The sequence below is a fragment of the Patagioenas fasciata genome, chromosome 3 (assembly GCF_037038585.1).
Source record: "Patagioenas fasciata isolate bPatFas1 chromosome 3, bPatFas1.hap1, whole genome shotgun sequence".
NCBI classification, from domain to species: Eukaryota; Metazoa; Chordata; class Aves; order Columbiformes; family Columbidae; genus Patagioenas; species Patagioenas fasciata.
Genome location: NC_092522.1, coordinates 118,867,008 through 118,884,017, shown reverse-complemented (window position 1 = coordinate 118,884,017; position 17,010 = coordinate 118,867,008).

Genomic DNA, 17,010 nt, shown 5'->3' with positions numbered 1-17,010 from the left:
CATTGTCCTGGCAGCACTCCGTGAAGTGGGAGGGGGGCACTCATCCTGCAGGGGAATTTGGGCCGCTGGACAATTGTGCAGAGGCTCTCCGTGATCATACAAAGGCAAAGGTACAAAGCGACTTTTCTGTAGGAGCCACAGGAGCTTTTCAGGCAGAGTCTGGTCCCACAGAGGTGACATAAATAATTTTATCTGACAAAACGTTCAAGGATCCACGAACAGACTTGCTTTAATGGCTGTGGGGAGGGGTGCTCCTCCCTACGTCATATGGATCCATTGAAAAAAGAGCGCTGAGCTTCGATTTAATTGATGCACATTTAGATCCTATGATGGGTATTTCAAGGCGCTGAAGAAGGTGTTTTGTCTTTCTTTGAAGGTCATGCTCATAAATGGCATAAAAATAGTTCTCTGAGTGAATCAAGGGTTATTTCTATTATCTTTCTTCAAAGCCAGAACAAAAGAACAGACTTTTTGTTTTTATTTCATAGTTGTTACTCTGATATACTGAAAAATAAAAAACCAGGTTTTGTAAAAATACTATGAGCAAAAAAGTTATTTTTAGATCAGTGGGAAAACTATAAGATCAGAGAGAGCACCATAACCGTTGCATCTCCATGGAGATTTGGAGATTAGTGAGGAGCTTTCTGCTTATGGTAAGCTCTTTCTGTAATGGAAGCTGAAAATAAAAGAATTTAATCAGGATTTTAAAAAAGAAGAGATTCTGGTGCATACAGAACTTGCACGTGGATGTTAAAACAACCAGGATTTGCAGCTAGCAATCAAACGGGGATTTCAATCTCAAGATAAAATATTGGTTTCACTGTTGTATTAAACTAAGACTCAATCTTTATCTGAGTTTGATTTTCAGGAGTAAAATACTCTGAACCGTGAGTACTTCTATGACGAGGTGCTGGAGCAATTCCAGATCTCAGAGTCAGTGTTTTGGGCCAGTCCTGGGTTTTTAAAACCTTCTTCACATGAGAGTTCTCCCTGCTCGGCAGGAGCTGCAGTCCCCAAGGGTGCAGGGCTTTGGAACCTGGGAACCTCAGCAGGCCAGAAATGGGCTCATAAAATTGTTGCATAACAGGAAAACAAGCTGGTGTGAACCCATCTTCACATTTCCTGATATTTCCTCAGGGGTTCAGTAGGTAGAAAACATGGTAGAGTGGTGAAGGGAAGTCTTCTTTTACATACCTAATGTTTAAAAAAGATAGACATTCATCTTGTAGAAGTGGGTCCCTGTTTAGAATATTTAAGGGTAGTCACCACAATTTAAGTTTTGTTTTAGATTTTTTTCCCCAATTCCTTCTCTTCACTTTTGACTGTTAAATACAACAACAAAATCAAAAATGGAGGTGACATGGACAAAGTTTGAAGTGGATTACTCACTGATCTCATTCCTCTGCAGTATTATTTTTTATAATCTGACTCCTTTCTAATTTTGGTTTCGTACTGATAGATAGAGAGGGCTTTTGATTCCAGCTATACTGGCTATAAATAACTTTCCAAAACTTCTTTATTCTTAAATTATTTGGAAGTACTCTGCTGTGTTTCCACTTATTTTGATATCTTGTAAATTGTGTGTACAATTTTTCCACTTGAAATGTTGCACGCTTGATTTTAAAATAATATTTTAAGACCATGTAAAACTAATGAGAAACATTTGCCTATTAGAAGGAAAACTATGATGGACTTCAAGGCTACATAGATCCAGTGGGAGTCAGGTATCAGGGTTCCATAAAATTCTCTTTTTTGCTTAAATGCCTCACCTATATACCAAAAGTAAACATGATGTCTTTCCTATTTCCTGTTAAGACCTTTGAAAGCTTTTCTTGAGATCTGGAAGAGCAAGTAGTGTAGGGTGCACAGAGAGCAAGTGGACATTGAAGGTTCAAGTGCCTCTTTCCCTCCATTGGGAAAAGGGATTTTAATCAGCATCTGCTATATTTCAAAGACTCTTGATCACATGCCTGTACAGTAAGTTTCTTTATTTTTTTCTGCTCCAATTACTATTTAATTTTAAGTCAAAATGAGTTCCTCTTCTGAAGAGACTGAGAAGTACAAGTTGAGACTCACATCTGTGTCTTTCCGATAAATATTTTTACTTTGTCCTAATCAATCAAAATATGACATTCGTGCAACAAGAATTTTTGTCTGAGGAATTAGACTGTATCCTTGAAAAAGTTGCCCCAAAATCACATGCAAACATTTTTTGTTTGGATGTGAGTCCTGATTTCTACATCTCTTAATGTCTTCTTCACTGAATCCAAACTCAGTGACCAGTGTCTTAAACCACAAATTCAGCTTCTGTTAAAATTTTTTCCTAGGACATCTTCATTACCATGGTGGAAGAAAAGCCTTTTAGCAATGGATTCATTCATTTAAATAGATATGAATCTTATAATATTTAGAATTTATCCTGCAACAATTCTGTGGGTTTTGAAATCCCTTAGTGCAGTGCCTGTGAAGGTGTTTAGGGTTTTGTACGAAACAATAGCCTCAGGATACAGTTTTGTGCCTATCTGAGGAAACATCATGAGATACTGCTATGTGAAGAAGAAAATCAGAAGGAGAAAAAGAAGAAAAGATAGGAAAAAGAAGAAAATGATACTCCAGCTGAAAGAAGCTTTCTTCTCTCTATCACACTTGCAATAAAGTAGATCTGGGGATAATGGAAAAAAATAAAAGTTTTCTTTTGAAACCTTATTGATGTTTATGCAAAGGACGTGGAATAAAGTATAAAGGCATCATGAATGACGCAGAGATAAAACTGCCAGCTTTAAATAAGATAGGGTTTGAAGCTGATGTTTTCTATTCCTGTTCCATTCTCATCCAATGCATAGTCATCCAGAAGGTATGAAATATGCAGTAGATTATAGTCATATGGAGTTTTGCATAGAAATCAGTTAGTATTAATGCTCTAATGCATCACTGTCATCTTTGAGCAGACAGAACCATGTAGCATCTTGGAAAGCGAGTGAGGAAATGACGATATCAGCTTCTGTTGTGTGTTGAACTAGACTGGGTTTTAAAGAGTGAAATGCAATTGCTTATCCACTGGTCACTCCAAGCTCTCCTTCTTTGGTATTTACCACTGGGGCACAGGTACACATACAGGACCTGCCTACTCATCACCCCCCTCCTTTCTACCAACATATCATTACTGTGGAACTAATTGAACAGCGAATCCTCAGAGTACAGAACATATGATTACAAGCATAACATTGGATATACTTTGACTGAACTCTGCTAAGCAGAAACAGAAGGATACCAAGCTGGATTTACACCTATTTTATGCTTTCCTTGTGTACAGCTTGAGGGGCGGAACAGCTTCATGGCCATGCTAACTCTTCCAAGGTCACAAAAACAGCCCAGGCAAGCAAAAATCCTTGCAGCATGCTAATATCCTGGCTGCACTCCAACATTCCCATCTTTTCTTGGCTGCTATTGTCTCCACCTCATGAGGGAATCACCTTCATTCCAAAGATTTCTCTCAGTTTCAGTGTCGGTTTGACTCGTTCATATTGCTAGATTGGCCAATAGTCCATTGAGTAACTATGCAGTTTCTCATCACTTATTCCTTTTCTCTCTGTACAAAGGGCTTGAGTTAAGACAAACAATTCTCCAGTGATCCTGCTAGGTTTAATACCACAGAGGGTTGTATGACACTAAGGCAAGGTATAGCACAATAAAAGTCATGTTGAGTATCGTAAACATCACCCACTTTTGCTGCCATAACCGGTGTCTGTTGCTCCCAGAGCTTTTGTTTCAAGAGCTGAAGGAACAGAAGCAAGAAATCAGTCCACAGTGCTATTTACAGAAGAGCTATATCTCACTGAGGAAATGTTTTTGCCTGAATGGCTGAATAGAAAGAGACATCATCAAGAAACTTGTTTCTGTATAGGTAGACTTATAAGGGCTTGTATTACAGACAGTCACAGCCCTGCTGGGAATATATCCTCAGCTTGCCATGTTTACTACTGCTGATATCAGTGACAGGGAAGATTTCAGGGATGCATTAAGCTCTGTCTTTTGAAATAAGGATGCACCATTTTATGAAAAGACAATGTAATTAGGGTTAAATCTATTGAAGAAAAAGGGTTTAGTGAACAGCTGACAAATTTGGGATTGGCATGGGGGGTTGCCATCACAGAGGCACCATTGGGATAAGAAGACAAGCCATAAATTCCTGCAGTCAAACATGGACTTTTCAGAAAGTTTTGTTTTGTTCTTTTTTAGCTCCGCTTTCATTTTTCCTATCTCTGAAGAATTGTCCCAGTCCTCATTTATTACGGTGTTTCATTAATTTTCTTATTCTCTGTGCAGATATAAGGCAGGATAATGTTTTTATTACATTATAGTCTCAATTTTGGAATGTTGCTGTCAACCTGGCTTTTGTAGAATAGCTTATATGTTTGGCTTAAATATTGCAAGCCTGTTTGTATCAGTATCATTTTTTTTTGTTTGTTTGGGTAAATGCTGAAAGAAATACCAATCACAAAAAAATGCTTCAGACAAATAAAAAGTGACAGCAGATGTCATATGAAGAGCTGTTTATTAGGATCCCAGTCTTGAAGGCTTCCAAAAAGAAAAAAAGATAAAGGTGTAATTCATCTTCAAAGAAATCAGTTTATTATATTTGCTTACCTCTATGTAAAGCTCCTTTGCTTGTTAAAGGATGTCAATTGGCTGAGAAGGAAGCAGTAGGAAAACTGGGGGAGGACAGGGTGTTTTTCTGTTTCCATGTACAAGCCTGGTGCTCCTCCAAGGTCAAGCTTAGCAGAAGACAGGAGAGTGTGACACATCCAATGGATTTGTATTAATAAAAGGGACATACCTGGCCAATCACTGTTGCTGGAAGACAAAAATACATACTCTCAAGCCTATGGAAGTGCTTAAGAATGGAGAATTATTATCCAGTGAAAAATCTCTTTGCTAATCACCAATAGATTTCTTTCCTCCTCTGCTGTTAATAGGGATTACATGTGTGCCAGAAGAAAAGGAAGCATCAAGAAACTGAGAGGCACAGCACAGTGAAGACTGTGTTCATTCAAACAGTTTGATATTCAAGGTACTGCCATCTAGATGTCATCAAAAACTGAATTGAAATACTCACATTTCATGTGCATGTAATTAGTAACATTAACCCCTTTAGGTTGCCTGCCCTACTAATGCTAAAAATCTGGGGCAAAATCCCAATGAAGTGAAGTCAATTCCTAGTAGATGTTTTCAAGATTTCCCTGAACATGCACTTTCTGTTTTCAGAACTTCTACTGCAATGCCCACAAAGCCTGAGTAAGTCTCTACCAGCTTTTTCATCTGTGTGTCAGCTCCAGATGCTGGATCCACCACTGATAGAGGAAACTGCTGCCGCATGTCCTGGGAACAGCCAACCTTCACCTGCAAACCCGAGCTGCCTCCTCACTGTGATGTGGGAAGACATCAAGCCACTTGATCAAGCATTGAAACAAACTATGGAGGAAAGGGGTGTATTCCCCACTCCTTGATGACTTTAGTTCAAACCTGAGTGCCTTAAAGGAAAACAGTTTGGTTTTAGGTAGTTCTGCAAGGAACAGGGAGTTGAATTTGATGATCCTTATGAGTACATTCCAACTTGAGGTATTTTATGATTCTATGAAAATACAGTTTAGCCATATATGCAAATTATGGGCTGTATATAGGAGTGACTGGTAACGGACAGTGGTGGGGATATGGAAGAGGCCAAAGGCAGATGGCCTGACTGTGGTCCTCACTCGAACCTAATGAGCTCCTGCAAATGTGGTGTTGAAGGATAGATGTGGAGAGCTGACTGTCTCTTGGAGAGCAACTGACTGCAGTTTACACAAAGGGAGGTGAGTTTGGCACTTGAGTTCTATCAAAACACAGTTTCTTAGTTTGAGCTCAGTCTTTCTAAGCCACTCAGACTTCATTTTATTTTGACCAATTAGTGGTGTCAGAACAACAGAAGGACAAATCAAACAGTCCATTCTGTTCATCAAGTCTTTTCCTTGCACAGCACCTGGATGAGAGAAAGTGGGTTTTTTTTCTATAAGGAGTAGGAGCATATGAGAATATGGCTCTGTTGTGTAGAGGCTGATGTGGTCTGAGAAAGCGACAGGGAACTGCCGGGGTGTAGAAATACTACTCCTGTCCAGAATGCATGTTGACATGCTATTGCACCTGGAGGAACAAGATTAGTCATGGCATCAAGTCCTCTCTGATTGTGTTCAGCATTTAAAATTCCAGGGGCAACTTGCAAATGCCCAGTGTGTGGGAGTTTTTATATGTGTGTTTTTCTGTAGGACCTCAAAAAGTGAAAGGTGTTTTTTAGATAATTATTTTGCTATAAGTAGTGATGAGTAAGCCTAAAGGTTTCAGAAACTGGGGATTATAATTAGGAACATAAGAGGTTTGCTGCCTTCTGCTGTAACTTAGTATTGCAGGAAAAGAAAAAAATCTGGAAATTAGTTACGCAGGAAAACCTCCTGAAAACAGCAACAATAAAACTAATGATACAAATAGGGCAAAGTAATTAGTTGGAAAACCCAAATGCATACAGATCAGCCCAGCGGAATGGAATATAACCTAGCATGCAGCAGGAATTAAATAAAGACATTCCTGAGGCCAAATACATTATTTTAAAGAGACAGGGAGACAGAGAATTTACAACAAAGTTTAAGAGAAAACAAGGGAATAGCATTTTCAAAAACTAGGTAAGATGATTTCCATAAGACAACCTCGCTTCTGGCTGTAACAATATAACAAACAAAAACGAAAATAACCAAGAGCAAGCACCTGGATCCCTTTTTTAAAGACGTATAATATGTGGTTCCTCAAACATAAGCGTTGATGGATGGAGACTATTTAATGTTTTTTTTTCAATTGTTTTCTGCCACTGAATTTAATAAATCGTTATTGTTCGTCACCACTTCTTCTGTGCAAATGGCAAGTTCTTGAAATTATCTTGGTGTGACTGTCCAACGACTACTACGTTCATATAGCATTCAGCTCCAGTTTTAGTGATGCAGCAATTGCAAATGTGTAGTTTATGTAGAATGTCAGATTGCTGTAAATTTTTATTTTCAGTAATTCGCTTTCTCACAAAGGATTTAATTATTCTCTCTAAAGCTACTGGATCCTGGAAAGCAACTGATTACAGTGTCCAAGCCTGCCTAACCTAGGACATTCTTCCAATTATCTTGGAGGAAACCTGGATGTGTAAATGTCCTGGTTTTGTTAAAAAATGAGTTTCCCTTTTAGTGAATTTGCCTGTCAGCTAAAGCCTTCATATTAGCTGCATTTTCCTGGAGAATCAGATACATGTTTTGGTAAAAATAACAATGGAATGCGAAGTTATTGATAAGCATGGATGGACATCTCATGAGAGGGGCAATGAGAAACAGATGACCAAGAAATTGATCAACTGTGTATAACATTCCATTCACACGAATACTTCATATAAAAGTGGGAGATCACGAGGATCTTGGCCCTTTTTTCCCTTTTGCTTATGGCCGACATTAGGAGAGGACCTTGCGAGTCGTTCCTGCGAACTGAGGCCTAGTGAGAGACTGAATCCAGCTCCGGTTGGCTGCAGAGTCCAATCCACGTCTTTGGGTGCTGGCTCTGCAGTTGCTGAGACTTTCAAGATTGGTTTTGTATATTTTGTATTATTTTCTCTATTCTTATTAGTAGCATTAGTAAAACATTTTTAATTTTTCCAACTCTCTTCTCTCTGTCCTTTTTTCCTTCCTGATCACCTGTCCTGAGTGGGAAGAGAGGAGAGGGAGGGGCTGAAAGAGGAAGGCGGGGGGAGGAGGTTAACAATACATCTGTCAGGGTTTTATTGTCACCCCACAATCAAAACCCTCAACAGTAAGACATGAAGAACAGGAATTATTTGTTAGTTTCTTGAATTTATATCCAGTAATATTCAAGATGACTTCTTGGAGGCAGTTTGAATATGAAAACTTAATAATAGTTAAGAATTATACTGAGGTATTTATCCCACCAGTATAACTGCAGGATGTTGTAGCTGGCATTGTTGTTTGACTGCCTTGCATGCTAGGATAAGCAGGAAATTTGGGGGAATGTGGAGGGGTTTCATTAGAAGGAGATATGTTGTTGAATTAGTCAGGCTCAAAGGAATCTCAAGGCCACTTCGAGAAGCTGAGAACAGAATCTGCTGTGAGAAAGAGGGGCGTTTCTTCATTAACAGGGCCTCAGCATGGCGTGAGTCGTCGGACCTATCATCGGTGGGGTTCCAGCGTGTGGACTGCCCATGACACTCATTTAGCAAATCCATGCTTGGAGCATGGATTCATGATTAGAGAACAGTTGCGTATACAAGGAGACATGTTTCTGTAATAAATGGCTTTGCGTGATTCACATTGAATCGGAGTGCTGAGTCCTTTATCGTTCCAACAGGGCAAAGAGGTTTGTCAGGTCTGAGATAAAACCAGATAATATCTGGAATATGGCAATGCTGGCTTGGATGGGATGACTGTTTTGGATTGAATAAAAAACCTTTGGTTTTGATGAGGTTTGCACAGGCAATTTGCAAAACCCTCTGAAATAAGCCCAATTTCTAATGCCACACACTGATTGCATTGCCAGAGGAAGGTGAATCATTTTCATCTGTAACCCTGAATTCCAGATAATATGTACTTTTCAACCTACGTTTTTAGCATTAAAAAGGAAGACAGCCCCTATCTAAATTATGCTATTAGTAAGAACGTGGAAAGGCTAACTAAAAAGAAAAAGAAAAGAACTACTTTTTTGCAAGTCACTGAGCATATTTTACTTTGTTTCCTTTTGATTTGTGTTTGTAGTATTCCCTTCAGAAATTCCCAAAGGGAATGTGATTCGAAGACATACACACTCTGCCTTTCTCTTGCAAGCTAATACATGGGATACATCCTGACTGACCCAGTGATGGGATAAAAGGAAATTTTCCATTCCATTAGCCTTAATCCTGGGTCTTTCAAAGATAGTGCTGTTGACAAGGTGCCAAATGTAGCACATAATGAACCTGATGAATCACAGTCATTGTTCCTTTGGGGTAAAGGCACAATACAAAGGTTATTGTATATATTAACTACTTCAGTGATTTGGGTCTTAATTGTGAAAAGAAAAAACTTGAATGGTCACTTGGATGTTTGTCCTTTCATATATAGATATATGAAAGAGCTTACTGATCCTTCAGACATCAAAGACACTGCACACTGGTAGATCCATCTCTCTTCCTATTTTCCTAGTAAAACCAATGAGAATTTAGCACCGATCTCAATAGAAGCAAAAAGGCACACAGGACAAGAACTTTACTGTGGCCATCTCCAAAGCTGAAAATAAGAAATAGCTGGCTATGGCTTGTACAGTAACCTGCACTGACACTTTATTAGATTTCTGTGCTCAGCTGATTGTGCCATGAAGGAGGTGACTTCTCTGCTATGGTCTTTCGAGTTCTGTTTTCCTTACCACGTGGCCCGCATGCCAACAATTAATCTGCAAAACACCTCAGAACACTCTGGTCCCGAAAAACACTTTGTGTACATCATCGAAAGGGAACACAGAAAAGACTTGTTACAACTTGGAATTAAATTCTATGTTTATTATCATCAAGATATTGTTGGATATATCATAGTTTGTTATTACAAATTAACTGACCTTGATGCAATTAAAACTGGAATCTCAGAAACATGGTAGAGTTTCAACGAATTTTCTAGATGAAAAGTTGGTCACATATGTTTAATATTCAAGAAAGCTATAGTGTGGGATTCTGCTCTTTTACTTCTTTTTCATCCCTAAAATACAATCAAACACCTATGAATGCTTTTTTTTTTTCCTTCCCTTTTAACAGCTATTAACATTTTTCTATGATTCCACATGATGTGGCCAGACAGGATTTTAACCCTGTGCAATGGCAGGACAGATACTTGGAAGGTATAAAATTTAATTTAGAAACTCATATTAATCTTTGCCACATAGGTAGGAAGATCTTTCCAATATAGAGATACCACCCATTTTAAAATAAACACTTCTATGAAAAAACAAAACAAAACAAAACAAAACAAATACCACACACATAAAAGCAAAAACCACCACCACCACCAACAACAACAACAAACCAGAAAAAACCTTTCCTAATAGTGTACAAATCTCTTCCTGTTCCCCACAAAGGCTTGTTGATGCAGATATATCCTTTATATATGTATATAATGCCATATATATGACATTGTGAATAACCAGAGAAGACAATGAAAGAAAATGACAGACTTCTGGCACACAAGAACCAGTTTTTGGAGCAGAAAAGCTCCATCTGTGCTAGAGTTAAATAGTGTCAGGGTTCATTCTCTGGTGCAGAAGTTAACTGGCACAATCTGGACAGTATTAAAATAAGGCATAAAAATATAAAATCATAAGATTGTAGACTAATTGGACCTGAGGAAGATCTGACCTCTGAAGGTCAGTTAATCCAAACCCCTTCTCAAATAGGGCTATCTTCAAGGTAACTTGGGTTTCAGAGGACTGTTTAATGTCCATCTGAGCTTGTGTCTCCAAGGATGGCAAATCCATAACCACTCTGAGCAACCTGTTCCAATATTTGTCTAACCTTACGCTGAAAGTTTTTTTCCTTGTATCTCATAAAAATTTCCCTTGGAGCCCTTTGTGCTCATTGTCACTTGTCCTTTCATTGCACATTTCTGAGAAAATTCTGGTTTTATCTTTATTCCTCAACATCAATTAGGCTATGGAAGTCTGCCATGAGCTTTGCCACGCAGTTTTCTTTTTAGTGGTCTGAATAAACCCCACAGCCTGCTGACCACCTTGGTGATCCTCAACTAGAACCTCCCCAGTTTCACTATGTCTTTGTTTTACTAGTGCAGGGGAGGGATATAACTGGACACTACACTGCAAAATTTTGGCCAATACCATGCCAAAGACTGCTTTAACATGCTATTAGTATAGACAACCAAGTTCTGGTGCCTAGACCTGACCCAAACACTAGTACAAGGATATAGGGCAGATGAAAGCAAAAGGACAATGGACTGTTACTGGAATAAAGATTCTCTCAATGAGAAGTGGTTTGGGTTGGGCAGAGTGGCCATTTGTCAAAGACCTAGTGTAACTTAGCTTATGTATTATAGTATTTACAGCTTTATCCACAGTTTTTCAGATTGTGTTCACCACAGAAAGGCAAATAGCTCAGAGCCAGAACTGATCAAGCCTCACCTCTGCTCCAGGAAAGTAACTTGTACAGAAACTTAAACTTTATAATGAAATGTCAACTGTTTGAGCTATTCTAAGAATGCACAGTTCAGAGAAGAATACATTTTGGAAATTTTGTCCTGAAATGATAGTTTAGATGTGTCACATTTTTATCATTAATTGTAGCTGGAAGTATGAGCCCATCTTATATATCCTAGAGTGCACAACCATGTGTCTCTCATGACGCAAATGGTTCAGGCAATAGGCTCTGCTGCTACAGAGAAAAAAAAATGAAAATAATTTTCAACCAGAGTTTGGATTACTGCAGAATTTCAGCAAGTTTGATATTGGGTTATAAAAGGTATGTACAAATTTTTCAGGTGAACAAAAAACTTGAGAAATTTAGCTTGGGGAAGAGGTAAATAATAACCACATTTCTCTGGTTTATCATCTGTGCAGCTCTGCATATTAAGTCACAAGAAGAATGTTATGCCAGCAAATAAAAAGCTCCAACAATCTAGAAAGAAGGTTTGATTCAGAAGCAAAAAAAAAAAGATAGAACAAAAGGAAAATTTGGCACATAAACAACAGAAAAAGAAGAAATGAAAGTACAAATTTAGATTTCTTATTCTTCTTCATGTGGACCCATTTTCCAGGTGGAATTATGGGTAAGTATATTCCCAGGAGCAAGTGGTGTTTTCTGTCCTAAATTCTTCCTTTTGCAAACACTTAACATAAAATATTGTGCGCTGATTTATCAGTCACCTTCACACTTCACTACAGACGATGCTTTGTTTGTGCTTAACAAATGCAAAGAGCTCTCTGCTGCTTGGGCTGCCTGTTTTAAATGTAAATATGAAGACATATGTTTGCTTTTGGTTTTGACCTTTCTTGGTAGCTTCTGCAGCTGATGAATCTAAAATGACAAGAGGCTTTCTTCCCAGCTGATACTTCTGCTGAAACTTTGTCTAATTGTAAAACATGAAGGAAAACAGAAGAGCTGGCTGTAAAATTGCTGCACTCAATAACCTCAGTATTGGCCATTGATGTCAAAACAGGATGATGAACTCCTGGAACAAAGATTTAAAGACCCACTAGAGAAAAATCTGAATTTTTAAGAGAGTATAAAACTATCTCTTACTAACTCGGGACTATTCTACTATGTATACCAGGAGGTGAGTGCATATCTTGATTAGAAATTCCTGTTTATACATAATGTATAGAAGAAAAACACGGATTTCAGGATCATTTGGAGATCCCAGCTTGTTTAGTCATCACAAAAATGCTATGCTGAGCAATCTCATTGAAGCAGTTTTTCATTTGCAACTCTTATTACTGAAGACAGTGTGATCTGGTAGACTAAAAGCAAATGTTTTTGTATCAATTTTCCCCTGCATTTACTAATACTGACACTAATAAATGCAGAACACTGTATGAGGAGAGTATCCCATTTATGACCAGTGTGCATTTCAATAAGTGTCTCAGCTGGCAGGAAGCAGTGGCTGTGTCCCTCTAGCCAGCCCCTTGTCCTCATGTCCATCCCAGATAAGTAAAGATGAAGCAGGACTGTAGCCATCTCAAAATCCTTCCTTAATGGCCATGATGAAAAGTGATTGACTTAAAAAAAATGTAAATGATTAAAATCTGACCCTGTTTGGATACTTTTCCCTGCAGCTGAATAGAATACATGGGAACCAGTTCACTTGACTTAGGGACCTGATGTTGTAGAGAGGACTCATCTCCATATTCAGATTCCTATCTGGGTGTTCGCATGGATGGAGCTACCCTAGAATAGACACATCAGTTGTGGCACAGCTGCCTGAGAACTTATCTCACCCTTTGAGAACTTCTTTCCCACAGACAGAAATCTTCTGATTACAGTTACTACAGAGATCCAAGTGAAAATTCTCACTTTTATTTCCAATTTCCAGTAAAAAAAATAATCAACAAAAATTTACGTCCATTTTTGCAAAACTCTCTTCTGTTCGAGGCAAAAGCAAAGGCAAGAACATGAAACAGGAAAAGTAAGAAGTACTGAAGCTTAAATAATACAAAAATTGTTTAAATAACATTGATTTTCTAACTTTATCTCACATTTTAGAGCTGCTGTAATTACCTTGTAGGTATCAATTTGGAGAGGATATCAGAAAACTGATTTTCAGCATTGCAGCTGCTATAAATTGTGACCCAAATGTGTTATAACCACTGCTCAGTTATGCTTTTACAGAGATGAGAGATAGTGGGCTTTCCAAAGTGGGGTTAATGGACTATTTGTGCCTGTAAAGAGCTGCCTTGCACATGAAGGTGGTCCTGCATGTTTCAAAGATGAAGCAAAGAACTGAGTATAGAGGAAAGTGAAAGAAAAAAAGAGACAATATGAGTAACCTTTTTCTGAAAGGACAAAAACACAGGTGTATCAAAAACACTTTAAACACATAGGTGCTTTCTGAAAACCACATTTCAATGTCAGGAATCACAGGAGTGGCATGAGAATTTTGTATACCTGTGAAAGGGATGAACGGAATAGGATTGTTGGGTTGTTAATGCCAGAGAATTTGATCTGCTTATAAGGGAAAAAATGATAAGAGAAGGCATGGTAATAAATTGTTTAGGGGTAGCAAAAGAGAAATCTACAACACAAAGCTAATGAGATCATCAGTGAAATCAAGTAGTGGTAAATTTTACACTCTAGAATAGGACTTTTTTCAGATGATTTATGGTCAGTGTAATTCATGCTCTCAGCAGTATTGTGTGGACCATAGTGACATTCAAAAGGGGGACTGAAGGGCTGCAAGCATAACAAGAACAGCAAGAGTAATTCTAATAAATAAGGACAAAAAAGACCTTTTTTAGAGGTTTTGAATGTTGACTTCCAGACACTTGATTTCTCTTAAAATAACAAGATATAAGAGGAGATTTTATCATGGAGAGAGTTTACTGCACTTCTGTCTACTCCATTTTTGGTGTGCTTTATTTTTGGTGTTTTATTTGTTTCTCAGCAGGATACACTAACCCAGGATGAGCAGTCTCACACCATGGATGGACAGGTCTGGAGCCTGCAGCATTGAACCCTAGTGTGGTGCTGAAGTTCTACAGTGTTCCTTTGCCTGTAGGTGAATTGTAGAGGGTGTTCAGACCCTCAATAGGAATCAGGTTTGTTTTCTCAACCTTTTTGTTCCCTTTACACAGGTTCCAAATTTCTAGAAGACTTTCTAAAAGAATAATCGCCCTTGAGATCTAATCTTAAACTGCATAGCCAGGAGCAGTGGTCAGCCTATGGTGCTTGTTATAACATAGTAGCAAGTGCTGTAGTACTATGTTCTAGATTATTGACATAAATTTCAGGGGTCAGTTCAAAACTATTATTGTCCATTGCATCAAACATAACTAAGGAACCTTACATGTTCTTATTAGTGGGACTTCACATTGTAAAGTGGATATAAAACTGGGTAAGCATATTAGTGATCTGATGATAACAGAAATTAAAAATATTTCTGTTAATAAATTATGAGGATAGAGTTTGTTCAGACTGACATAGACTTCAAAAAATATCAGATGGATTTACACTGTTGTAGTCAAAGGGACAACTTCTGATTGAAATTGACGTCCAGAAGAGCTTTTGCTTGTGATATTAAGAGAAGAACAAAATCAGTATTCATATTTCTTTTCTTCATTTTGTTGAGATCCACACTTGTACCATATCTTTTCCCTTTTCCTACAGACCTAACAAAAACTTCTGCTCATCAGGACTGAGAGCCTCAAGGCTCCAGAGTCATAAGGCTACGATTCATCCTACAAATCCCTTCACCACAACATCCAAGAGGATCTTCGATGCTTAAATCCAAGAGAATCCAGACACCTTTTTCCGATCTAGTGAATGATGGGCATTGACTTCCTGGAGTTAACAAGCTTTTTGGTAGGACTTGATGAGGAATTTCCCCTCATCAGTGGAAATTCAGAACTTGGATTCATCTCAGGTCCTGTAGAGCAAAAATTCAAACACTTGATTTAGAAACCCTGTTGATCTTGTCTCTCTGGTTAGTCAGTGGAGAGATAGAAGCATAGGATAATATCTTATATTGATGTAATAACCATATGAAACCCCTTGCACAGTTATGCTGCTTTCAGAACCTCAGGAATATACATCTAAGAATGGGTAGACAAAATCTGAAATTAATGCCAGGTTAAACATTCAGAGAGATTACCCTATTCTCTGTTTTATGCACTGGCGTCAACAACCACTTTCAGTCCCCACAAGTTTGAACAGATGTACACAGAGCAATGAAATGCATCAACACGGGACTTTGCGAATGCAGCTTGACTATTTTATTTCACGACTGTCCCCCAAAGAGAGAAAATACATGCACACTTATTTTCTTTATTTGACAAATCTTTAATTAGAAAATCAAAATTTCTTTATTACAAAATTCCACAGGCTGATAAATCTTGGTAGGTTATAGAGAGAATCTTTTTCTATGAAGCTAATATAAAAGTTAAAATAAATAACATTCATCAGATAATCTCTCCCCCGCTGGTATGTTACCTATTACAAAAAAGCCTATAGTCATCAACTTTTATTTAAAAATTAGATATATTGAAGCTTTTTTATTACTTGAAGGGATGATATTAATATTTGATGATTTATAAATCATTTTCTGTTACTGTGACTGGCAGGAGTGGAAATGCAGCAGGCTTGGATCTAAATCCATATGTGTTTTTTTAATGTTCTGAACTCAACAAAACAACTATCTGCAGGGGAGCACAGTCAAATTTAATGATTATAACACTCTTTTTTTAAAAAAACAAAAGAAAAATCAAAGTGTTAATTAGCATTAAAACATTAAAATTGGTTACACAGTAAAGCTTGCAATTTTACATACAGTTTTGGCACCAGAGTGCTGCTAATACTGTGCTGGTGTGTTGTGCTATGAGGGTTGGACGTGCTTATGGACCAGGACTCTCCAGCTGAACACCGTAGGGCTTCCATTCACATGGGACTGGCATGAAGAGACTGTGATTAAAGTTGCAAGACCGTAATATGGACTTTTTTATAGAATTGCATTAAATGACATGTTCACTACTTAACCATGCACCTACATGCGAGGGTACTTGAAAAAGCCCAAAGATTTTTACTGTATGTTTACAAAGCAGCTGCTTCTCTGGAAAGAAGTGTCCAAGCGATGAAATGAAATCTCATGTGAAAAATGAATATACAGTTATCTACATTAACTTATGCTCCTCATTAAAATTACGAACAGTTTATCATTCATATCTAATTAACAGAACAGAGTGTAAAGTCTGGGATTTTGTATCTATTTTGCATAGTCCATTTAGTACCCGGTATTTTCTTGTTTGCATGATTAGTGTCTAAGAGAAACAGTTAAACAAATACATAATCATTTACATAATGCCACAGTTTATTTAAAGCATTTTGAAGCTGAAATGATGAAAACAGGACCGGGTAAATTACTTGGCAAACTGCACATAATTTATTACTACACTAAGTACATTGCACTGTCTAAAATAGTCACTGTTAAATTGCCAACTTTTAGGCACCGTCTAGATCATTTTATGTGATCTTGCCCTCCCCTAAAGCTACAAATAAGTATGTAGTTTTAAGTCAGAATTTTAAGGGAAGCCTTACTGAAAACAATTAATTGTTATCACCCTAAGGTGACGATCAGCAATGAATATCACAATAATCCAGCTGTTCTTGTTAGACACTTAATTACTGATTCCACTGTACTTGTCCATACCTCTTGTGAGGTGCATTTGTCAACATATTCTCAGATTTCCCTCTTAGCA